This window comes from Camelus dromedarius, chromosome 4 (genome assembly GCF_036321535.1).
Source record: "Camelus dromedarius isolate mCamDro1 chromosome 4, mCamDro1.pat, whole genome shotgun sequence".
Classification (NCBI taxonomy): domain Eukaryota; kingdom Metazoa; phylum Chordata; class Mammalia; order Artiodactyla; family Camelidae; genus Camelus; species Camelus dromedarius.
Window position 1 is genome coordinate 65248094 of NC_087439.1, and position 22262 is coordinate 65270355.

At 36.8% G+C, this 22262-nt stretch overlaps 1 protein-coding gene across 47 annotated transcripts in view; it reads right to left on the reverse strand.

Annotated features, from left to right (window-relative positions):
- MAP2 (microtubule associated protein 2) overlaps positions 1-22262 on the reverse strand; it is a 263444-nt gene that overhangs the window by 81044 nt on the left and 160138 nt on the right. For 45 of the 47 annotated variants that reach the window (XM_064485019.1, XM_064485017.1, XM_031451872.2 and 42 more), the window contains one exon: positions 17788-17865. The exons of the other annotated variants lie outside the window; for them this stretch is intronic. The gene's annotated coding sequence lies outside the window, so the exon portion shown is untranslated. The remainder of the gene's footprint in view (positions 1-17787; positions 17866-22262) is intronic. 47 annotated transcript variants of the gene reach the window in all.

Consider the following 22262-nt stretch of genomic DNA (forward strand, 5'->3'; position numbering starts at 1 on the left):
TTTAGATACTTCTCGGCACTTATTAATGGTTTAGGACAAAAGTACACCTGCCTAAAATATCTCAAATCCAGTTATAATCTTTACCTGGTAGATCCCGTGGAAGATGGATGTAGGGTAACAGGCATGGTGTGACCATGTGACATTCTGAACTAGCACAGCCTTCAAAGAAGTAACTGAATGATTTATATTGACATAGTTGAAATGTGTGCTGAAAATGCCACTTAGTAGGGTAGAACTTTTTCTCTTGGGATTCCCATAAAACCACAAACCTCACTGTTTTTCTTTGGATTATAACATTAGAAAGATCACAAAGCACAGAAATAGTCACTGATTATAGTTATTACCAGGCAACATTAAATACTCTCAAAAATTGGCAAAAGGAGAAACAATGAAAGCTTGGAAAATCTAAAGGAAAAATACACTGTGTGCCAGATAGGCATGTCTCCATTTTCATAATGCACTTGGCATGAACAGTTCTAGAATGTTTTCTGTGATATGTTCTGCCCTGTCATCATGTAATGTGCCAGTTCAATAAAAACACTGGGAATATAATTTTGTACTGATATATATCCAAGGATGAACAAAAGAATAAAACAACCAGTTGTATAATACAATTAAGCATATGAATATTGTTTCCCTTTTCCATGTAGGCTCAATTATGCCTTTTCCTATTAACTACCATCTCAGTATTACAAAACAGAAACTTTTGTTTTGGTCCCTAACAATAATAGAAGTTTCTGCAGACTCCATGGCTTTAGTTACAAATGCTGAGAAGTTTTAAGCTTAAATAGATGTTGACTAACTCACTGTCACCCTGAATTTTTCCTCTTTGTCTTCTCTGCAAAAATTGAGGGAAAAGTTCTCAACGACATGAAAAGGCTGAAGATCCAGATATTTCTTTCACATCTTCTCTGCTCTTTACAGGCTGATTATAAAATACCAGTAAAGATGATTCATTCTTCATCATGCACCATGAGTAACAAGCAATTCACACGAAGAGAGTGGGTGGGTGCATCATTCTTTCTGATGATGATGGACACAGAGTACACAGCAAGCCAGTGTTAAATTAGTGGTAGAACTAGGTAAGGCTGTACAAATAAAGTGTACTTCCAGGCAAGTTGGAAGTGCTCAACAAATGTTACTCATTATTTGTTATTATCTTGTGGCTTTTATTTGAGTATTTTTAGCAATAGGATTTGGTACATGGTTTGCCTCATATTGAAAAACTAGTTGAGGCCAGAGAGGGTAAATTATTTGGCCAAGTTAGACACTTCTAGGGAGATCTGGAATGAGAAGCCAGATCTACTAATACCCATTCCATTGCTCACACTCTCACCAAGCAGTGAGACTGGTGGAATGGGGCAGGAACTAGGAAGAGAATCCAGTCCAGATAAGGACACTAACTTCATCAACCCATTTCATTGGAACTACAGATTTCAAAGAAAAAATTAGGTCCTAAGTATATACAGGCACCACCACCACTGAAGATCCTTTAGTTCCAGACACCTGAGAACCACCCTGTAGGGAAGGCACTGGTTGTGTGTGAAAGAGGCTACAATCTAAAAACAACAATCAGTACTTGAGGACAAGATGTTTCAGAGATTTCTTTACAGGAGGTGGGAGCAGGGTCATAACCCAGGTGAACCTAGAGGCTGTGCTAAATATCAAGAAATAAGACGCTAGAATTAAAAACAAAAAACAAACAAACCCTGAAAAGTTGGAGAAGAAAACTGAATCACGAAAAGAAAAAAAAAGGATGGAGAATTGGAAGTAAAGGATTTATTTAAAAACTAAATACATTATAGTTTTCCATGAATGGGATCTGCTTTTAGCCATTTAAGGCAGAAAGAAAGATGAGGTCCTGGGGAGTTATGAGCAAGATCCCACTTGTAGCGTTCCTGCCACGATACCCGATCTGCTCAGTCCCTTTAACTTTCCATAAACAATTCTCCTTCCACACACACAAGCCATGTGACTGAAGCTCTGCCTTTTAACATGTTCAGAGTAAAATCTCCTTCCAAATATAGGAAGTATATATAGACTTACAGGATAATTAGTCATAGCATTTGTTTTCTGCATTTCTTTGAACTGAATGCACTCCTTTTCAGTGGATGTGTTAGGCACACGTTGAATGCTCATCCTGTCATGAATGTTATAGAATCAAGGGGATGTTGGCCTCTATGGCTGCTAAAATGCCTTGCAACTGAGATTACAAATGTTAATTCATTAAACAATTGATTGTTTGAAAAATGTCTCCTAAAGATTAATGGAAAGGCCCTATGTGTCATAGGGAATGCACTGGGGATACAAGAAAAAACATACAGCACTTAGCTGATGGAGCTTATAGACAAATCAACGACAAAAGCACAGTGTGGTCCATGCTGTTATGCAGATTAGGATAGGAAGTTGTGGAGGCACAAGGACAGCTCCTGCCACACTGGGAGGTCAATCAATACTTCCCAGAGGAGGTAACATCTGCGTTGAGTTTAAAGGACAAGTAGGAATTAGCCAAGGAAAGCAAGGGAAAGTTTCTAGGAAGAAAGAGTCTGGATAACCACGTCCTATGTTATTTTTGACTTGGGCTAGGCAACACCTTCCAAAAAATACCACAATGAGTACTCTTTTGGCATCCCAAACTCCAGTTTTCACTCTGTTAGCTGTCCCTCCCTATTCTGCCTTCCTGAACAGACTGTGAGCTCTAGGAGGGACAGCGTTTCATCTCTGCACCACGGGCACCTGGTACTGTGTGTGGCACGGAGTATGCACAACAACAAATATTTACTACAGAAATGAATGAGGAACACGTGTAGAGCGCAAGATTGTTCACCACGGTCCAGAAGTGAAGAGGGAGACAGGGAAATGAGGCTGACAGGCAGGCAATGGTGGAATCGTAACGGGGTGCAAGTAAGCCATACTTAGGCTCTGCCCCAAAGGCCAGGGGGCACCCACGAAAGATGTGGCATAACCACGTTTATTTTTTAGAATGATTGATCCAGCAATGGTATTAAAGTGAATTGGAAGAATGCATGATTGAATATAGAAGGAACTCTCAGAGATAGTCGCTTTAGAACAGGAGCGTATAGTCCTGGACTGTGGTAGTGAGATTGGGATTAAAATGGAAGGCTAGAGTCTATGTTCAAAACTTAATTAATTAAAACAAAACCTAACTTTCTTCTTTTAACAGACTGCTTATAAATTAAAGTTTCTCTATTTTATCTATCTACCTACCTACCTAACATTTGCTTTCTTATAAATTTTACTATCCATCTGCTGTGAGGAGGGGGCGGATAAAGTATCACACTTTATAATACTTTGACAGGTATTTACCTTATTATTTTCTTGAGTTCAGTTTGTAACTCGAGTTCAGATTTCTTGAGGTCAGTCACACCCCATGTTCTGAAGCGCACTCTTTCATTAAGCTGTACTGTGTTTAGGAATATTTTACTTGATTTTTGCTAAACACCGTAAGACAGAATTCTTCGTGTTTTTTTTTTTTTTTTTTGGTTCAGTATGAGCCTTATGAGGTTCTTTTAAGCACCACTTCTTAAATTTTACTTATTTATTTGTTATTTGAAATGTGACAGCAGGTTACAGATACATGAACTTGGTCAGGCCTGCATTCATCTGATGAGACACGGGAACAAGAAAATGGAGAATGTTGAGATAAAGGCAGAGAGCTCGCATGGACTTGAAGAGGCACTATTTATAAATTGCTTTAACAAAGCATGTACTGAGCCTTCATTTAACTTTCAGATTCTTACTGATTATCAACTTATTTATTATGCTTTCTAGAATCTTATTCAATAAATGTCTCTTAAATATTAGCTTTACATGAGAATTCTGTTAGGTACTAGGAATACAGCAATGATTAAATTGGATTCGGGCCACAAACAGCTCACACTATACTGAGGAGGGCGGAAGTGTTTGAAATGTATACATTACAAGATAACATGGTTAATGCAGTGATAGAGGACACGACAGGTGCTACATGAATATAAACCTTCTGAGTCACATATATTTAAAAAAGTACATGGTTATAAAATATTGGTATTACATGCATTTTTAAATATACTAAACCACTACATCCAGGGATAGTCCAAAATCTAGTTAATTATATTAAATATTAATTTTCTTCTAGGGAAAGGTAAAATCTGAGTCATATAAAAGTAAAGTATGAGTCACAGAAAGCAGATCAAATTCCTTTTTCTTTCTCTTTTCTTCCTTTTTGGATTTAGGGCAGGCCATGTGCCATATTGTGCTGCGCATCTGCTGACTGTAATTGTGACTCAGGACAATTCTGGGTTAAGTTGAAAGTAGCCTTGTTCACTCCATCAGTTGAGTTGGGCTCCAAAAAAAAAGAAAAAAAAACCCTTGCAGAATCCTTATCATTTGGAATTCCCTCACAACTCATGTCTGATTGAATTGGGTCAGTCAGTCCTCATATACTGTCTGACTTATCTCTTTGAATTGACATATCTTTGCATAACCCGAAGTGAATTCTAGAAAACAGTTGAACTTTCATGACTTGTGACTTGTGTTCTAAGCTTCTGGAGTGGTATGATGTGACATAAATTTGCTAAATCCTCCAGGCCTGAAATATATGTAATTAGTCTATGTTTGAGATGATTGAAAACTGAGCTGGAAAGAAATATTCAAGTAAACAAATATCTAGAATGACTAATTTTTCTCCAAAGACAAATATTCCAATTATACACGTAAAAGTCTTAGTGTACATATAGCACAGATGTGGCAATATCATACAGTGAGCTCATAGGTAAAAACGTTTTGTTATAAAAATAGACCCAGCATAGGCAAGTAAGCAAATAGGACCTGTCCAAAAGCACATAAAAACATGATTTGGAATGTAAAAAACCCTAGGATAATTTTTAAATGAAACACACTTCTGTGAAAATCATAAAAAAAGTTGAGGCACATTAATTTTTAAAATATATTCATGGTGCAGTGCTTAATTTTTATTAAACACAATACATTTTTAACACTTCATTATAACCACTGTATTGATAAACGAGAGCAACTTTATGCTTTTGTAATGGCAGTAGGAGAAGGGGAGAGAAGGTGACAGCTGATGATAAAGCTCTGGGTAGGTTAGAGGTGTTGCTGGTGATAACATCCCTGAAGAGAAAAGAGAGAGAGGGCCACCGTGGACTCTGCCTCACCTGCCTGGGATTCCCGATGAACTAAGGCAAGAGGAACATGGCAGCACTAACCCTGTTTCATTCAGATAAGTTATCTCTGAGATTTTGGTTGGCACTCTTTGATTTTTAGATTTCTAATCTATAAACCCAAGAATTCACCTTAACGTTTTTTTATAGAAGCAATAAGTAAGCAAATTTGGAGAATCTTCCTGTCTCTGCCACTGTTCACCTCTAAAACATGTTTCGAAATTCTTTTTAATTCCATGCTGAAGAATTTGGGTACCAAAAGTAAATCCATAGATTAAGAAATGGCTACTCAGCAACAGGCAAATATATGGACTGTTACTACATGGTCTTCTTTTTAAAGGCTGTTATTAAAATCTATTGTTTCAATACAATAGACTTTTGTTTCAAAACAGAGTTCACAAAATCTACTTAATAAGGTTTCTCAAAACCCTTAGACATTGATAATTACAATGAGAAACGTTTTCATTATTTCTAGAAGCCTATAAAGAAAGTGATACACTATCATAAAAGAGAAATACCAGACTATGGCATCAGGGCGTGGGTGATGGTACTTTCAGAGCATGGCTCACAGATCTCCATTTTGCCAAGTCAAGTGCTCGTAGACTAGTCATTTCCACTTGGCGGTTCTCTTGATACTGATGAGACTACTGAAAAGTATCTGACAGAAATAGATGGGAAAAGCAACAACTTCGCCCAAGAATTTGCCTCTCTTATTTTTTCAAAATCTTTCACTTCAGCTAAACTAGTAGGTAAGTCAAGGTGAGGAAATACTCCAAATTTAGGTTAGGAAGTCAGCCTTAAGCTATGTAAAAAATATAAACTCAAGATGGGATCAAGCAACTTAGTGATATAAGATAATTGCATTACTCCAAGAAAATGGCTATGAACAACTTCACATGAGATCTATATTTCCAGTGGGCATTTTGGTTGAGAATTTCTAGGCAGCAAGATTTAATTTCATCATTCTTACTTTTTCCCTCTCTTTGTTTTATCTTTAAAAAAAAAATAAACTAGAATGAAATGTTAACACTAACACTATATTCCATGTCTGGCATTTTAATTGTAGAGGCAAATGGGAAAAGACATTTCATTTAAACACGAATATTTTCTCAGTAAATTCAGGATAATGCAAATTATAATGCATAGCTTTATCTCCTTCAGGGCACCACAGACCTTAAATGTAAAGGAAACCAAAATCTCTTAGGAAAAAATAAAAGTCTTTTAGGAATAATTCATAAGTAAGAAAAGAGACTGCCTCACTCATGCTTAATTAAAAAGAAAAAAAAAAGTGACACAAGTGCCTTAATCATGAACAGTAGGAGAGAGACATACGAGGTTAGAAAATGTTCTCTTCTGATGGTGAAATTTAACAATATTCATTGAACACCTATTATATCACAGACATGGTTCCTAGATGTTGAGGATATGCAAATACTAGCAAGACTCAGCTTTTGGTCTTAAGAAGCTATTGAGAGAAACCAACATGTCAACACACAGTTAGGTGACAGTATGATAAATGCTTTAGTAGAGGGATAAAGGATTCTGTGGAAGTTCTTATGAAATAAAATATTTACGGGAGACTTCATAGTGGCAAAGCATGCTTTTGATCTTGAAAGGTGTTCATGGTGGACAAGGGCATAATTCTATGCACATAAAGCAACACTTAGACAGAAGGGTAGACGAGAACTGGAAGTATGCTGGGAAACATCAGGGATGTTTCAGAATGCCAGAAACAGGAGTAGTGGACATGCTGCAGAAAAGCATGTGTTCAGATGATGAAACATCCTGTTTGTCAGGCTGTGTAGTATAAACTTTAACATTATTAATGGCACATCACTGAGAAACTTCAAGCAAATGAATGATAAGATAAGTCAGAGAAAGGGTTGTAGAAAGTTATGAATCAGACACAGGAAAAGTATACAGAAGGTCAATAATGTGATAATCAATGAGAGGGCATATATGAGTTTGAATTAAAGTCGCAGCAGTGGGACTGCAGATGGGGGTACAATAGAAGGTATTTATTTTGAGACACAGGTAGGCCAATCAGTGCCCCACAGGACATGCAAAATTCCCATCCTATGAAAGTTGCATTTTAATGAGGTAATCATACAGTGATCAAATACCTAAATAAAATATTAAATTTAATATTTAATCTGATTAAATATTAACTTATATTTAAATATTAAATTTAGCATTTAATAATTTAATACAAAATTTAAGATGAGAAGAGAGGAAGGCAATATTTTTCAGAGGGTGGTCAAGGAAGCATCTCTGAGGAGGTGAGGTTGGGGGAGAAACCCAAAAGATGTGAAGGGTGCTAGCTACACAAAGAACCAGGTAAGGATGCTCCAGGAAGGAGGTGGCACTGAAGTACAGAGGCTCTGAGGTGGCAATGGGACTCTTGTGTTTGAGGCTGACTTGGAGTAAGACGCAGGAAGAGTGCTATGAGAGCTAAGCAGAGCAAGGTCATGTAGGATCCTGTAGAACTTGGCCCAGAGTTTGAATTTATTTCTAAGTAGGACGGAAAGGGAGGAAATGGGGAGATGTTGGTCAAAGGGTGCAAACTTCCAGGTATAAGACCAATAAGGCTTGGGGATCCAAAGTACAGCACGGTGACTATGTTAATAATACTGTATATTATATACTTCAAAGTTTGCTAACAGAGTAGATCTTTTTTTTCTTTTTTTCTTGAAGTTTAGTTGGTTACAATGTGTCAATTTCTGGTGTACAGCATAATGTCCCAGTCATGCATGTATGTACATATATTCATTTTCATATTATTTTCATTAAAGATTATTACAAGATACTGAATATAGTTCCCTGTGCTATACAGGGGAAATTTGTTTTTTTAATCTATTTTTATATATAGTGGTTAACATTTGCAAATCTCAAATTCCCAAATTTATCCCTTCCCACCCTCTTTCCCCGGTTACTATAAGATTATTTATTGTGTCTGCAAGTCTGCTCCTGTTTTGTAGATGAGCTCATTAGTGTCCTCTTTTTTTCTTTCTTTTGTTTTTTTTTTTTTTTGATTCCACATATGAGTGATAGCATAGGGTATTTTTCTTTCTAACAGAGTGGCTCCTAAATGCTCTCACCACAGGAAAGAAATGATAATTATGTGGGGTGATGGAGGTATTAGTTAATGTTATGGTGGTAATTATTTTGCAGTATGTAAATGTATCCAATCACTTTGTACACCTTAAATTTACATGTTATATGTCAATTATATCTCAATAAAGCTGGGGGAAGAAGTATGATGAAAAGTCTTTGCAGAATCTTGAGAAGGGTGGTAATAACAGTTTCAAGTACCTTATGGCTGCTATGTGGAAAGCAAAACACAGCAGGACAAGAGCGGAGACAGAGGGGCAAATCTGCAGACAGAGAGCTGCAGTCGTCAGCTGAGAGATGATGACAGCTCTGGGCACAAGGGTGCTAAGAGGATAAGAAGTCAGTAGATTCTGGATGCCAGGGACAATAGTTGCAAGCTAGACTTGTCATAATTTAAACTCTTGAAAAATAAAAGGAGGGTTTTCAGTGTATTATCTATGTACAAATATTTTAAATGGAAAGATGTACAGTGTTCTTGGATTGGAAGACTCAATATTGTTAAAATGACCATATTACCCAAGGCATTTTTCACAGAACTAGAACAAATAATTTTAAAATTTGTATGGAAACACAAATTTCCCCAAGAGCCAGAACAATCTTGAGAAAGAAGAACAGAGCTGGAGGAATCATGTTTCCTAACTTCAGACTAAACTAGAAAGCTACAGTAATCAAAACAGTATGGTACTGGCACAAACACAGACCCATACATCAGTGGAACAGGACAGAGAGCCTAGAAATAAACCCATGCATTTATGGTCGATTGACTATACCACCCAAAGCAATCTACAGATAAAATGCTATCCCTATCAAATTGCCCAGGATATTTTTCACAGAAATAGAACAAATAATCCTAAAATTTATATGGAATCACAAAAGACCCAGAACTGCCAAAGTAATACTGAAGAAAAAGAATGAAGCTGGAGGAATAACCCTCCCAGATTTCAGTCAATATCACACAGCTACAGTAATCAAAACAGCGTGGTACTGGCACAAAAACAGACATATGGATCAATGGAACAGAACAGAGAGCCCAGAAATAAATCCACAGGCTTACAGTCAATTAATTTTTAACAAAGGAGGCAGGAATGTACAGTGGAGAAAAGACAGTCTCTTCAGTAAGTGGTTCTGGGAAAACTGGACAGCTACATAAAAGAATGAAATTAGAACATTCTCTAACACTGTATACAAAAATAAACTCAAAATGGATTAAAGACCTAACTGTAAGACCACATGCTACAAAACTCCGAGAGGGAAAAAAAGGCAGAACGCTCCTTGACATAAATTGCAACAATATTCTTTTGGATCTGTCTCCAAAAGCAAAGGAAATAAAAGCAAAAATAAACAAATGAGACCCAATTAAACTATGTAATATAGTTACTCAGCTCTGCAATGAGAAATGTTTATGAAAATTATACATCAATACGTTACTTCCCTACAGAGCTTCACTGAAGAATTTCCCTGCCCTTGTGTTCCATTCAAGTAACACTTTTGCAGTGTATATTTAAATAATCCATAGATATACGTGTGTGTATAGGTATGTTCTATTTTAGTGTGCATGTATATTATATTATCTTAAGTTACTATATCTTTCAATACCTCTTGCTTTTAAAACAAATTTTCCTTTAGAATTCTAAGGTTTCAAAAGCAACCACTCCAGTTGTAAACATATGCCAAAAAGGAACACAAAAGCCAAAAACAAAAAAGCTTACACACTGCTTCCCAGCAGCAAGAACTGTCTAGTACCACAGCGGTCTGTCTTAGAAAAAGGTCTTTCTGATTGTTTTGGCCCTTTGCTCTTTATTCAAGATTGATTACTACCAGATCTTTCCTAGAGCTCTTTTCACAATGCTTTTAAATGACTCAAGCTTTGGCACTTCCTCACTGAAGTATTTGCTTTAGTGAATTCTAAATTTCTCTTACACAGACCACAACTGTCTCAGAATCGAACTGCTTCCTACAGTAGTTACTGAACACACGGTATGACTGGTGTCTTTGACGTTCATTAAAAAAAGTGCAGGGGGTGGGCAAGAAAGGAAAAAGAGTTAAAAAAAATTAATCAGAAGAAATGAGCAGCTTTAAGTAAATCATTATACTTCTCAGAAAGAAGGATTGGACAAGACACTCAGAAGGAATCAGCCTCCAGGCTCAGCCATCCTGGACCGTTGCTTCTTACGTCTCCTCCTTCTCACACAGGCTGACGCATCACACTGTTTTTCCTTCTATACTTGTAGGAAGGACCGTTTTTATTAGGGCTTCCTCATTTTAAAATGCTCTCTGATGCCATGAGAACTTGATTAGATTGCCTCCCATTCTCAAAGGAAAAAGGAGTTTTAACCTTCCAGGAAAAAACAGTGATCATACACTTACTGCAATGCAGTATGTTCATGAAAATCCAGGTTCCACAGTCACAGGAAACTGAAGCTTTGTGACAGAGTTATTAGTAGGTAAGTTGATTTTGTAGAATGTTTAGCTGATAGAATGGCTTTTATGTGACACTGTGACACAATATTCCATTCATATAAAATAATCAGATGCACTGCTACCCTCCATGTAAACAGCAATATTTACTATTGTCCAAATAAACAGCACTGATAGAACAAATAAAAAATGTAATACAAGCCTATATATGATTATTTGTGAGTTCATCCAAAAATCAAAATTCCTGAAAATGTTTTTGCAAAAGTACTATCTATGGGTTTTTTCCTCAATATTTTACCTTTACTTATTTTTCTTTAAAAGGGCATATCTTTCTTTCAGTTCAAATTAGTTTTTATTTGACCATCCCAATTCATGTCTTTTTATAATGAATTTTAGAAACTCATCACAGTAAAATATTTACTTTGTTCTACAATGATGCTTTCTACATCTAGGAATTAATCATTTGATTCTTTTGCCAAGCAGTTATTGAAGAAAACCAACAGCAATACCAGGCACCATGCTTTTTGAGCCATTATCCTTTTGGGCACAACATTTATTTCTATAAGGAAGGTTTTTAAAAATATATTATTTGTGTAGCATTGTAAGAATTAACTTTGATAAACTGATGTACCTAATACATTTACTACTTTAACATGATATTGAAATTATGATTTATAGTTTTATCTCTATGGTAAGAATGGCATCTACTCTTGCCAGGGCTTGAGCTATTTGATCCCAAAGTGCAAATATATTAATTCTATAGACAGATTTTCCTTTGGTATAATAGAGACTGCTAATAGTGTATCAAAACCCCTTTCTTCTTTTTTCTCAGCCCCTCACAGGATGACATTTCCTAACCTCCCTTGCAGTTAGATGTGGTCACATGACTCAGCTCTAACCAATGGAATGTGAGCAGACATATGTTCACTTCTGGGTTTTGCTCCTATACAACTTCTATTTGTTCTTCCTTGGTCTCTGCCCTTCTACCAGCTGGATGGAGACAACAACAAAGTAAAGCCACAAATAAAAGGAGTCTGGATGCCTGGTTGACTATGAAGAGGAAAGACAGCCTCCCAACCCAAATGCTCACCCAGAACTGCTACATGAGCAAGAAATAAAGTTATAAAACATTTCTGAGTCTACTTGTTTTAACCATTAGCCAATCCTAGCTAATATACTTGGAGAAAAGTTTGAAGAAATGTATAATGAGATTAGGGAAAGAAAGGGTAAGATGAATAGAAGTAATAGGGTTAAACGAAACAAATTTCAGAAACGATCCCCTTTTACTGCCTGCACAGCAAATTCTGACAGCAGCTAGAACAGCCCCTGGGTGTTGGAGGAGGAAAGCGAGAGAGCCAGCATGAGGACAGAGTGTTTCCTGCTGCTCCTCCTAAATTACTTTCTTCAAGCCCCTCTTTTCTGGTATGGATGGAGCAAAGTTGGCCCAGCCTTCATGTGGTCCTATTCTAATGCTGTCTTGTGGCCAAGGTGGAGACAGAATTTGCAATCATTTTCAGAGAATCTTAGGACAGTCTGATGTCTGCCAAGGACAAAGTGAAAGCACTACCTTTTCTGAGACGGTAGAAGACAGAAGCCTTTACACCTGGTTTACTTCCTGTCTCCGCAGTCCTCTTCGTCCTCCCTCACTGTCTCCACCTTGCCTTAAAGGAGTAGGTGGCCCTTGCTTTCGTTAATGTTAATATCTCTACCTGTTCTTTGATGTATCTTTTCCTGCCTCCTCCAAAGCTTTGTTTCCATAAATCTTCCCTTGTGAAATCACAGTGTCCACATCCTCTTTCCCCTACGTTCTGACTATAAACATACTCTTTTCTTTTATCCACAATAAACAATCAGACACACAAAAGAAATGACAATTCAAAAACCACCACCACCATAAACCTGTTTTGTAAATCTGCTACCTTAGGCTACAGCTCATTTCTTTTCCACCCCTTTAATCCCTCATTCACATACCATCTACTCACTCTTTCAATCATTGTTTCCTCATTATTTATTGTTGTTATTAACTAGTAACAATAACTTACTAAATATCATTTTGTTTTGAATATAATAACATGGCTCTGGAAGCACAACTATGAAGAGGACAAAACTTTTGCCTCTGAGGACTGGGGGAGAAAGACATAGATGAAAATAATTACACAGCAAGATGATTTTCCTGTAGTTTCGATACACATAAAGGTCTATGGAAGTGCCTCCTCCCTCAAAAGGTGCAATTCACTTTTTGGGCTGGAGAAGAAAGTTTCACAGAAGGAGTGACACTTGAAGAGGCATAGGCTTCTGTAAGTCAGACAAGGGGAAAATGGGTATTCAGGCAGGAGTTGCAGAAATCACAAAGGCAATAAATAACAGAGAAAAATGTGATGTACAAAGAGAAATAATTCAGTTGAAGAAGCAGCAGGTGGTCTGCTGTGGTTAGAATGAAGGAAAGGCAACTGAGTAAGAGAGAGGGATTGGAGATTGCCCAGAAGTGGCTCCTTGAAGTCTGATTTGATGGGTCTTTAGTGAGTTTGGGCCTTTATATTATACAAAACTTTTAAGTATGTAAAAGAAATGATTGATCCATATGAAAAAGTCAAATGGTGCCAGACTGCCTGAGAGTCCAGTTATACGAGAGTCAGGAAAAGGGGGACTCATCAAAGGCCACTGAAAGATGCGGGTATGTGTACTGAAGGCCTGCGATGAGGGAGTAAGTGTCTGGCACCTGCATCATCAGGTACCTTAGTAACCACATAATCACTTTCCCTCTTCTGCTTAAACAGAAAGTAGCCTTGTATGGGCTCTGACCCCTTCCCCAAATTGACTGAGACAAGGCTACTGCAGCCAGTCTACAGAATTTTCTGAAAGCCAACATCCAACAACATTTGGCTTTTAAGAACTCCCACAATAACCCTCCCTTATTAAGCTACTGGCAGTCATGGCCAGTGAAAGAACTCAATGCATAATAATCATTCTTTCAGTCTAAGCATTAGAAAAAGTGCTCATCAGCACCAAATTTTGGTCTTTCCCTGTCTCCATCTGGCCAAGCTGCTAAAAGGCAAGACTTAATAACAGCTCCCTCCTAACAAGAACTAGAGCCTTTTGTGGCAGGTGGTGCCCACCTCTGCCCACAGAATTGCAGCCCAAACAATCTGCTTGGAATCGCAGAGAACTCAGTAGGATGTGCTTATGACTCAGCCTGTTAAGTAGGAGGACTGTTATTGTTATTTTAACTCCTGCCAGAGTATGTGGGCAATGCTCCCTCTTTCTGTCTCCAGTTAACCATGAGACATCCCTCTTCAAAACCTCACCCCTGGAATAGGTTCTTGCTCAGTAGGAGCCTGAACAGTCTGGGGCCTGGGTATGGCTGCCAGCTGATAGTACAGATTAGAAAAGGCTTTCATAAAGGGAACATCTGATATCCTAATTTACCAGTAGACTTTATTTTTAGAATGTTTAATCTGCCTTTAAAATGATTCACATAGAGTGCCACGGACCAGAGCTGAATGCTGATGAGATAGTAATCAGAACAAGTCGAGGTACTTATTTTCGGAGAAGACGGTGAAAGTACCAGGTTTTTTTCCTCTTTTCCCTCACTGTCAGGGTACTGTGGTCCTACTGCTTGTCTTTCTCTTGCCAAATGTTCTCAACAATGTAAACACTCATCAAGTGCTGCTCCTAAGGACTAACGTAAAAATAAAACAAAAAAAAAATCAGCCTATTTTACAGAATGTTGTCTTAAAGGATAAACTTCACCCATTTATGGATGATGAAAAGATGTAAATCTATTCCGAAGATAAAGCAAAATCTAAGCAATGTCACGTTGTGGCAAGTCTTAATATTATTTAGATAAAAGACGTCATGGAATAATAAAGTAAACATTTTCTGCTCTTAAAATGGTTTTCTCATGTCCACTCAGCTACTTTGTCTCTGTGTTCTTGGTACTGTAATTAAGATTTAAGATTATATAGCAGAATCAAGCTTTGTCATAATGCTATAAAATTACATGTCACAAAGATGTATGAAAACTCCTCAGCATTTCAGAAATGACAGACTCTAATAAGACAAACTGAAAGAATCTTTAAAAGGACAACAGCCATCACTGATGTCCATTACAGATCCTGTGTGTGGCATGTACAATATATACAATATATACAATAACCCTTGAATACCTCTCTAGTCCCTCAACAAGTAAGATAGAGACACCATTCCAAACACAGCTCAGAATATCACATCTCTGACCCCAGTGGGAAGAGAAGATGTTGAAATGATATCAGGGAGGTAGAAGATGTCAACTTACATAGCACCTTGCTGGCCACAGTAGGATATGGGCTTTATTCTGACTATCATGGGCAGCCATTGGTGGATTCTGAATAGAAGATTTGTATCAATTGATTTATAAAGGATCAGACTATGTGAACAATCAATTATAGGAGAGCAAGACTGAGCACAGGCAGCTGTTGCAGTGGTCAAGGTGACAGAGAGTGGATTTCAATGATCCAGGTAAAGACAATGAGAAATGATCAGATTCTGGGCAGTGATGAGCGTGTTACTGTCATTATTTGCTATGAGGATTAAGAAGGTTAAATAATATGCCTCTCATATGTAGCAGAGGCCAAAAATAAGCAATTGTCAGGCTTGTTTAACTACTACACTTTCATGTTTACATGGGGCTTACAAAAGTCGCTATGATATAAAGTAGTAAGGCTTAAATGTCAGAGACATATACCAAACTTTACATTTAGAAATACACGTATTAGGTTTGAAATGTTCAATTCTAAATTTTACAGAATAATTAGTAATATTAGGATGTAATTGCAAAGATTTTGTCATTTACAAAGCATTTTCACCCCTATTATCCCATTCAATGTTAAGAGGACATAGCAACATGGAGATACCTAACTAAGCAGTCACACGCATAGTATCATGGAAGGAATCTCTGCTACTCCCAATAGCCTGTTTTCTTGCTCTGGGTAGATATCATGTCTTCCTTTTTTTCTAACATTAGTCCCCTCAACTCTCATAAAAGAATCCTAATAAATGTTGGTGGAATAAATGAAACTGCTATTTATGTATCAAACAGGTTAGGTTTTCCCAAATCTTTTTCTGGTAAGTGGTATAGTTTTGAAGTCTGAAGAGAGATGAGTTTGAATCCAGATTCTGTAATCACTGTATGATCTTCTAAGTTTCCTGATATATATGGGCCTTGATTTCCCATATGCAAAATTGTATTGCACTTGTGACCTGCGAGGCTTACATAAAGTCTTATCTGTACTCATATTTGTCCAGCAAAAGTTAGTTTATCTGTTTTCTCTCCTGACTCTGTCAGAGTAGAAATTTACTCCCTTCAGAAAATAAAAAATAGTTATGAGAAGAGTCTATGTCTATGAATCTTACTACTATATACTGATATTTCATTTACCTTAGATTAAATTGTAAAATAAATGTAGTGTTAGAGAAAATTAGAAAAAAAATCCTTTTTTTATATTTCTCTCATGAGTTTTAAAGGGAATATGAACAATTAACATGCGCCAAACATGACTGTTTTTCTTTTAAGTATCTTTTAAATTTCAAGGGTAGTATTTACATTGTATTTGGGAATAGTCAGTATTTCATCCATGGGGAAATAAAACAGATTTCAATTATTGTGTTATGGCAAAAGCAGTAAGAAATGAGTACCACTAGTTAGCAAAATCCTTACAGCCAAAAAAAGCTTTTCTAATAGGAAAAAGTGAAACATAAACAGAATTGGTACGATAACACATATTAAGGTCTTCATATTTCTTATACACAAATCTGAAAGATGCTTTGAAAGCCATGCTTTAACCATTGTAGCATTAAATCTTCAAAATGCTATAAGTTATTTAGAAATAATAATCAATAATACTAAGCACCAGGTGATTGAAACATTAAAATGAGTCAATTTTATGACTGTTAGAATGAGTTAACCAACTCTTTATGTATCAATATGGATGAATCTCTAAATATAATGTTGAGTAGAGGCAAGTTGCAAAAGAATATCTACAGAATGATGTCACATATGTAAACTTTTAAAACATAAATGACTGCATGGCATATTGTTTATACACATGTCATTAAGGTTAGGAAATCGTTAAACATAGGAAGGTTATATCATCTTAAGGACTGTGCAACTTTAGGAAGAAAGGAAAGGTTTATTTCTGTAGAAAAGATTTCAAAAAAACTGAATATTAACATTTAAAAAATTTATGTGGCTGATACTTAGGTATTTATTATCTTAATATATAAATACTTTCTATATTTCACTTTGAAAATTTTGTAAATTTTCTTGATTAAAAATAAAATAATAAAGAAATAATAAAACAGTAAAGTGTACAGTGCTATGGCCAATTTGAGATTGGATATTCAGAACTTCTCATAACAAGAAAGTCAATGAAAATGCATTCTTCATTTCCCAGAATAAGAAATCACTCATGGGTATTCTTTCTGTAACATTATTCTGCTTTTATCATAGAAATTTTTTTTTAGGATGTGCATTTTATTTCAGTCATTATGGTGTAAGGAAGACAGGGGTGGCTACTAATATTATTACTGCTCATTTATAGTCCCCCAGTAGTAGGTGTGCAGATGTATCCTTTAATGTGTATAGTGAGGACTGCTTTTAGCAGGGTAGTGATGGAAAAGCTTTGAATATTCAGTACTGAATGTCCTTGTGGTTGGTGAAGTAAATTTGTGGTGCTGGGGCTGAATAGTGATGACATTTGATTACCATAGGAATTTTGAGTTTAAAGAAAGATGTAAAATAAAGGATAATATTCTTTCTATTTGTAAACTGAGCTAAAGTGCATACATTCCTTTATTTACTCATGCAACCACTGTAAAGGGGCAAGTACAAACATAAAATAAATGTTGCCTATGACTCTTTCAGTAAATGCATTATGTATTTTTTCTTCCTTAAATTAGCTGTAGAATGCATGCATATTTCTCCACTATCAAAGTGAATTGATATTTATTTAATTAAGATTAAAAAAAATACGGTCAACGAAGAGTTGTTTTTCACAACAGCGTGTAACTCTTACTGCAGAGAGGATAGGGGTCTTACCTAGTCAAAGAAGTAGTAAAATGGTCAAGTTCGTTATGTTGTGTTCTCAAAGGGTTGCTAATAGGTTCTGGCTTCTCTCTGTTAAAAAAAAAAAAAAGAACTTAGGAAAATCATTAATTTAATCTATGATCCATGTACATCACTTATATCCTGTAGATCAATACCAACTTCAACTTGTGGCTTTCTTTTTTTATTAGGAAACTGAGACTATCAGAGGTATTCCAGGATGGTCTTTATAGTCAAACACTGAGCAGCCAGCTAGGTACTCTTCCTAGTGTTTGGAATAGAAGTAAAAATGCTAACTGTTGCAGATTTTTCCTCAGTTTTTAGCTTCACTCCAGTGAAGCTTCATAAGTATTATATCCAAGGAAAACTAATATTTTAAATTGTTAAGATTGTTTTCAGTTAATAAATAGCAGGCAATTGTATTCTCTCCCAAGAGAATACATTAGTCTTAGTAAATCATTAATTATATCCAGTGTGCTTTAAAGGACTGGGCCTCTAGCCCAGTTTGCATTGATTTTCTCCAGCACAGGATGCAGAGGAATTTTTTATCCACTAATTATATTTTCTCTAGAGAGTGTTAAACTTATTTTGACATTCAGAATCCTAAAAGTCATTCTGGATTAGTATTTCTGCTAATCCACTAGATCAATACAGAATAGTTCTTGCTGAAATGGTACCTAGAAATAAATACAGCTAGTAGGCATGTTTTGACCTCACACATAAGTGAGTGTCCTTAAGGGGGAGAGCTGGGGCCCATTTTTAAGGCCTGCTCTCTTACAACAGGTGTTTAAATCTATGCATCTCTGTGTGTTTTCATCAAGGTCTGTGTGATTTCACTCCTGGTAGAATGGACCCTGTCATATTCTCAAGGAAGATGCTGCTTTGTGTTTTTTGTTTATTATAAAATGAAAATGAATGTCTTTTTTTCTAGGCTTTATTTTATGAGAAAAAGACAAATGTCATCTGGGAATTATTTTTAAGAAGTGACTCATGGCCTATTCCATAAGGCACATAAAATTGAATAGTCATTTTAAATGAACATAGCACAGTTAGAAGTCAACATTTTATTCCACATCAAAATGATTAATTTACTTTAACACAGTTTTTGTTAAGAATATTATTTGGCACAGTTTTAGCATTGGATACATTCTATAGAATGGCTGCAACATCCCTAAAATAGTATTAACAAATATTTATACAGCATTTATTTATATCCCAATGTTTTAAGCACTTCATAGGTATCAATTCACTCATTCCCCCCATCACCCTCTAAGACAGGTAACTCTTATTATCTCTGTTTTACAGATGAGAAAACTGAGGCCAAGAGACTTGAATTGCCATTCCCAGCACGACACAGCCAGAAAGTGGCCAAGCCTTCTAGCCCAATACCAGCTCTTTATAGACCTTGAGAGTTTTGGTTTTAGGTCTTCAACTCTGACTAAAGACAACTTCAAATATAAGGGCTTTGTGGTTTCTCTGAGAAGTAGTAGTTCACCAACAGCAACTTGCAATTTACTGGAAATACTTAGCACTTATTCAACATATTCTGCTTCTTGAACAAATTGAAATTTACTCAGCTACAGTTCCGCCTCTGTTCTCTACACCATTATTTCTATCAGGTTTGCTTACGCTGCTTGCCAGAACCTCTTAGAGCTGGGTTAGAGCATTGTTGACAGTCATGACTGACACCTGACAAAGTCAACTGGTTAACAATGCTATTCACGATACAGAATAGGCTGAATGTTGGCATCACCAAGTAAGGTGAGTAAACCATTTAAGGAGGAACCCAAGATAAACACTCGTTCAGCCATAAACAAAATCAGCTTTATCAGCTGGTTACTCAGATAAACAGGATGTGCACGCACTTAGCTGCATATAATACATGTTTGACTGTGGTATACTTATGTGCAAGTTATGTGACACCGATGGGGTTGACATTAGAATGATAAATTCATGCAGACTTTCAGACTCTCATAAAGATATTATCAAGGTGTGTTTTTCCTAACTGATACTAAGAATTTATGTTTCATTAAGCAACAAAATACTGATGAAATCTTCCCTACATTGTTAAACCACGATATTCTTTTCATTAATCTTTGAAACACATTCTAGCAAAACTATCATTTGGTTATTTTTCATGTTTTGACAGAAACATGTCAGAAAACCTAAACACGGAGATGCCTGAAGTTGCTGGAATCCTGAATAGCACTTCTGAAGGCTAAACTTAACCTCACTGGCTAGAGTTGACTACTCAGTTAGCTCTCAAAGAAACAATAATAACACTGTTCCTTACCTCTTCTATCAGTCTGCTTTATGAGGTTTTGAACAGTTCACGTAATTCAGTTCACTTGTCCAGGATAACAAGATTTCAACTAAATTGCCAATACTGCTGGGAAAATACCCACAATCCAAGTAGTTTAAATAGGAGAGTGGCTACCAATGTAAACCATTTAGTCTAACATGCTCCTAAACTATTTCAATTCTCTAAAGGTTTAGAAGCAGTTCATTATCACTAGTTACTTGTGGGTAGCTGAAAGTCAGTGAACCGAACTCACAGATAGTTGAACAGATCAGAGAAGGATCTTCTTTCCTTGGTGCTTTTTGCCAAAGTTCCTTTTAGGAGAACATTATGTTTCTTGCAAAGGAAACATACTTCAACATATGCACGTGAAATAACTAAGGACAATTAACAAAAGCCCTCTTCAGGGCATAGTGTCTCCAGTTGACCAGAGAATCTAGGTAAGGTAGATGGTAAGAATTTTCCCTTCTAATCCCCAAACCTCCTACTCCAGGCTATTGCCAAGGACTAGCAGACTGGATTAAGATGATTTAGTAGAAATTATCTAGTCTTGTCCAAAAAATCTCAACATAATTCAGGGCAGTAAAAATAGGATACAAATAGGTGAAGGATAAAGGGCTGGATTAGTCAGAAAAGTCAGGCTTAAGTCTCAGAGTCTTTACAGAATAAAAGCTTATATCCTTTATTCTTACAAATCCTACTGTGAGTAGGGTGACTCTCCAGGCCACCTCTCCCCCAGGCAGTGACAGAGCAATCTGGGTACATTGTTCTTGTGGCTTAACTCATGGCCTCCGAGACTACTGCAGCAGGGAGCAAGGCATCCGGACGGCTGCGCTTTGGCTTCTTTAACGCTTTGACATGGCAGTGACACACATCACTTGCTCCCACAGCCTACGGCTCTGCCTCAGGACAAGGGGCAGAGAAACATGGAGGGTAAGTGGAGATGTGGTGAGTAGTAAAAATTTCCATCACAAGAGCGGAAGAGGTGTGGTGAGATGTCCAGTGGCTATTTTAGGGCTGTATTTAGATTCCCCCCTCCTTGAAAATAAGTAATGCTCCATAGTATCAGCCAAAAACGTTTGTTTCTAAATTGTTAACACACGCTGACTCTGATTGAATATATATAAATAAATATTTTATTTAATAAATATAATATAAATCGGCACTGCAATATAGAGAACCTTGGACAGCAAGAGGGCACATGTGTCAGTGTTCTCACGTTTTGATATATGGCACTGCTCCTTTTTGCTCAGAATATCTCTGAAGAAATAACACTTCTTTGCTTGACAGAAAGCCATCTGTTCATTTGCTTCTAATTTTTATGGCAACACTAACCGTTTTTAAAATGGTGCAATAAGTTAATGCAGATGTGCCGGTTCACGTGGTGTGAGGAGAAGGGACTGGGGGTGGGGGGCGCAAAGGAAACAGGGTTGCTACAAAATTGATCACGCCAGATGTCACTTAATGACTTCACTCTCTTACTCAAAACTCTTCTGTCAAAATGATAAAAACTACGTTTCCAGGCCTGGCCTCAAGGGCTCCTATGCTGAGACTATACTTCTTCAAGTTCACCCCCAACTTTCTACCATCACAAGCCTTCATATCTTCTTAGACTACTTGTTTTACAAAACCTATTAATTCCCCTTTTCATTCTAGCTTCCTATTTTTCCTCCTTCCTGCTGCAAAGCCCTCTTCTCTTTTCTCTCCCCCTACTCCCTTCTTCCTTACTTCCCCCAGGTTCAGTCACTCCTTATTGAACTGAAGCTCCCTTCTCTATGAAGCCTCCCCAGTCACCTACATCTGTCTGCTGGTTCATGGTTCTTGGTTTTGATCACTTATTTGGCATTGATATGAACTATCTTGTATTATTAATTAAGGCTTGTTGAAATGGAAACAAATTCATATCCCCACCCTTTTTTTTCCTGCTTGATTTCAATCCTAGAGGTCATTAATTTCTACCAAATATATGAATTCTTTTCTTCATAGTATTTTGAATTCAAAACACATACAGACGAAGGACAAAAAACATTAAGCCATATAAAAATGTAAAATGCACTTCCAGTAAGGCCGCCATATTATCAAATTGTCTCAGGAGGTGCTGGCAATTTGTACTCCTCCCGCTGTCTATTTCCTCACACCCTCAGGAGCCCCGGGCATTATTTACTTGGTT